Raw genomic sequence first — 4889 nt, 5'->3', positions numbered from 1 at the left:
GAATAAAATTAGAATAAGAAAACTATTGTAAATATATATTCTTAATGTTCGGAGACATTTAAAAAAAACTATTTACTTAGATCGATAAGGACGTAAAGTTTTCTGGTTGGTATATAATTTATCCGAAATAAAAAAAACGAAGTCAACGTGGAGATGAGATGAAGAGTTATCGTTGTCAATAGGTGCTGCTCAATAGGCAATTAGAAAACAGAGCTCTTTCTCGACAAATAATACTACTTGTAGGCCCATGGACGTTGCCACAGTATGTTGAAACAGCACTGGAAGTGTTCTAGAGAAAATGATCTTTCTTTGTAAGATCTTTAGTCCTCCACGAATTAACTGCGACTACCTTAACGGAATGAACCATGAACTATATGAGCTTAACCGAGCAGACATTCCATATTTAATGCTTTAAAAAATAATCTCTAACTCAAACTGCAAGTCGACATATATCTAGTCGTAATAGTTCCGACATTCTACTATGGATTACTAGTAACTGATAAGCTTATGAACGTTCAAACAATAGAGCTTTAAAAACTCTAGAAGTTGCAATTAAGGAAAGACAAACAACTGGACAGGTCTTTTACAAATGTCCAGTCTTAGCAACATTTAAACATTTCACTATGATATTTTAGTAAAAAATAAGTCGGGCTGACATTCCCAAAATATAGCGCTGAATAATGATCTCTAGAAGCTGCAAGGAAGAAAAGGAAAAACAAACACCTGAACACTTCTGCGTATCTCTAGCTTTAACAAGATCACGTTTCTCGTTTCACTAAGGAAATCTATTAACTAATAAGTCTACTGGACATTTCATATACACATCTTTCAAAAATAGTCCTTTTTATTAATTATAAACGCAGGTCTTTGTATTCTCATGCTGGGTGTATAGAACGGTGCTACTTTTGTGCTAATTGAATAGAAGAAGAAGCTTTGCTGCTACTTAAACCAACCACTCAACAGTCTAGAGCAGATGTTTGAAGTGTGTTTTATATAAATAAAGATAAAATTTATATTTAATAATAAAAATACATATTAAAAATGCCATTAAACTTAATATCACACAATTAATTTATTAAGTTTTAGTAATCAGTAATTCGAGTGTTGTTGAAATATTTTAAATTAAAATTCCAAAGCTGATTATGAATTCATTTAAATGTATGCGATACTCAGTAATTCAATACATTAAAGTAGACGAAAAAAAATTGCCATATTATTCAGTAAATTCAATTTTTTGTCATTAGAACTAGAATTTTCATTGACACAAATACGTCGACTCGACAAAAAACGGAAAACTAGAACTTTTGCTGGAAAAAATTTGTAAAATTTCTTCGGAAAACTGTCATCAAAACTGTGGCTTAACAACGTCAGCACATCATCATCATTTATGGCCAAAGTGGGAACAAACAAACGAACTAAGACAGTTCGGAACGAATGTAGAAGTAGTTCGCCAAAGGAGACTTTACGAGTACACAAAACAAAGTGAAAGACGTGACAGCTAAGCCAAGTCATGAAACTCGTAAATCTAGAAAAATTCGCATAAAAAACTGTTCAAATAAGAAGCGAAAAAAAAATTGAAGACAAGAATGACGATAAAGACGAAAAGCACTACTGAAGAGAATGACGAAGTAAAAGCCATGCACTACATTGTTATGCAAATAAGTAAAATAAAAAGTTAACAGGGTTTAACTCAAAGCCTCTACACATTTAAGGCAATAGCCACACCAAGGCACTTGGCGAAATGATGAAATTGCTTGGCTGTTGTTTGGTTTTTACTTGGAAAAAATCAGAATATCTACGAATAAAGACAGGCGATAAAAGCTAAAAAGTTTTAACTACGTAAGAAGCCAACAGTGAAAATCACTAACAAAAAATGGGTAAAAAGTACACCAAATGTTAGGAGTAAGAGTAAGAAGAAAGATAATATAGTCTATTATTAACGGAACCGCTACTGGCAGCACAGCACTAAAAGTATACAACACATATTGCCCGTGCAATGCAATAGTTTTTCTTGTAAACATACTTAGACAATGGCTAACAAAAACTTATATCCTTGAGCCTTTTACCGTTTGCGATAAACAAGTTGAATAAACAAGTCTAAGCAGTGGCACAGACATGCTTTATTAATGTTAAGTAAATGTCTTCTACACAATGTATTGCATACTTTACGGCGTTTTAAGTAACAGCGCTGGCACCTTTAACAATTTCTTTGTTGGCAAGAAACTTAAAAATAATGTTATAATGTTGTCTTAATTTAAGTTGAATACTATTTTAAATTGGCAAATTTATTCATGCATTCTATTTAATACGATGTTATTAATATTTGCTGACGTCACCGTTTCAATAACTGCCTTTCTTTGGGTGCCGATTACGTCCGTCTTTGGGTGCACAAAGTGTCATACAACATTAATGCCGTTTATTTGAGTGTCTGTAGAGTGGTGCCAAGAAAATGTCAACAATTTGCATAAATATCTGTGCGAGTGCCAAAGTTGTCGGAAAGTACGATTTAAATATGTTGCAGTGGCAGTAACTGAGGCAGAGTTTCGATTGTAGTTTCCAGTTTCGAGTTTTGTGGATATTTATGGAAATTGACCTTTTACAAGGGTTTGGTTCTAAAGGATTTGGTTTTTAGTTTGAAACTTCACATAGCTTTCATTTACAATTTGATTAGCTTTACTAAGAAGCAAATAGACTTGGGCATTGAGTCAAGTATAGACTGCATGTATATTTCTTAAATGTTGAAATATTAATTTACATTTCACAAGAAAAAAAAACAGTACAAATTAAGGTCAAAAATAGGCATTTTAAAGTACATTTTCAAATAGAAATATAAAATTCAGGTCATTTCTCAGTATTAAGTGAACATTAAAAACAAATGGGCCTAATGTTCTCTTTAGTGATTTCATTCAAACACCTTTAACCCCAGTAGACCTTTAATTTGATATGTAAATTAGACAAAAGGTGCACTAAATTTAAGTTTATCGTAGTAAAAATGCGACACATTAGCAGATTTTTGTTTCATTTTGTTATAGATTTTTTTTTTGTTAAATAAGATTTATGTATAGAACATTTAAATTTTTAAAATACTTTGCTGTAGGCATTTTAAGCTATTTACATTTATTTATGATTAGTATAGTTGAAGTATTTTATATTTAAGCATTTAACATATAAATGCTATTAGCATTGCTACACCTTCAATAGAAAATTTGATTTGCCTCACTACACACAGTACCTTTATACCTGCTCTTACTTTATTTACTATGTTAGTTGTTAGTTGGATTTTCTCGGTTCATCGCAGTGATAGGGGTCAGCGGGTAACTTTCCACTAACCTCAATTACCGATGCTTAGCCATTTTACTACCACATTCTTCATTCAGGTTCTCACAAACATGTTTTGAATAATAGTCTATTACCAAAAACTTGCATTCGTCACTCAAGAGCATATTTTTGCATGGTTGCACTAACACACAGCGTGCGAAACACACCTATAGCTTGCGCAAACCCCTTACCCTTCAGTTTCTATAACTTCCACAGTTAGTATTAAAAGAATTATCTCTACATTTCTGAAGTCCCTTTTACTGAGTGCCTAACATCTGGTGTTATTATATGAATGGTAGGTTAACCTGGACGTTATATACAACCTAAATGTTTTCCAGTTATTATTGGTAAGCGGAAAAAAGTAGAAGTAGGTACTTTTCTTAACGGATACACCTAAGGGTACATAAACGTGTATCCGTAGAAATATATTTATGGAAGCATCTAGATGTAATTTGTTATAAAATGTCAATATATGTTATATATCACTAATACAATTTACCAAACATCTAGGTAAACTATTATAATTACCAACAAGAATTTTTTTTGGGATTTTAAAATTTCAATTTTTAAAATATGTTTTTTTTCCATTTGATAAAAGTTTTTATAATTTTTTTTACTAATATTTAATAAACTTAATTTTAATATGAAGAAGAGTCTGAAGTTTTACATAAACTTCTTTGGACGCAATTAATTAAAAAATTTTTGGAAACGCCTAAAAGCACACTCAAGATATCTGTATCAAATCACAACTTTTCGGCAACTCATTAAAAATTTCTTCTCGAATGCGTTGATTTTATACTTAATTTTTTTTTAATTAAATTATTTAAATTTGAAAATTTTCATGAGTATTTGAAGGAAAAGTGCGAAAAAATTCATTTAAAAAAAAAGTAATATAAAATAAACAAATAAATTAGAAATACTCATAAGTACACTGATAAAAAAACGATGAGAACGTGAAGTGCTGCCAAATTTAAATTAACGTAAATTCCATTAGGCGGCGCGGGGTGTTAGTGGTGTTAGTTACCGCATACTAAACTCTTCTGTCTGCACTGCAGTAGAGGGGATTGGTAACGGAGGTGGGACAGGTTCTTTGTGTGGCAGTCCAGGTTTCCTCTGCTTCCACTGTGGCTTAACGCAAATTGCTAACCAAAAACTTAAATAATTTTATGGCGTAAAAAATGAATTTGTGAAGCGAACATAACTGCCTCCAACGACTGGTGAGGATGAGAAAGTGCCGACATAAGTATTCCATACAAAACCATAGACAACAACCTTATAAACAAACAAGCGAACAGGGAAGAGAAGCTGTATTATAATTTTGTTGTTGTTAGTGTTGTTGGTGTTTTGTTGATCGGTGTTGGTGCTGTCTTCAATTATTTCACACGTCGTTTATGCAAATTATTTTCAGCAAGTACTCGAATTTATGCAACCTAATAAATATTTATGGCAACGCACATGCCGATAAAAAGTTATAAATAAACATGAGTACGGAAAAATGTGATTTACTAGGATACTACCACAGAACAGAGCAGAAATAAAGAGAAGAGAATATTTAAGAGTGAAAAAAAAAA

This window comes from Teleopsis dalmanni, chromosome 1 (assembly GCF_002237135.1).
Source record: "Teleopsis dalmanni isolate 2A chromosome 1, ASM223713v2, whole genome shotgun sequence".
Classification (NCBI taxonomy): domain Eukaryota; kingdom Metazoa; phylum Arthropoda; class Insecta; order Diptera; family Diopsidae; genus Teleopsis; species Teleopsis dalmanni.
Note: the sequence above shows the minus strand (reverse complement) of the source record.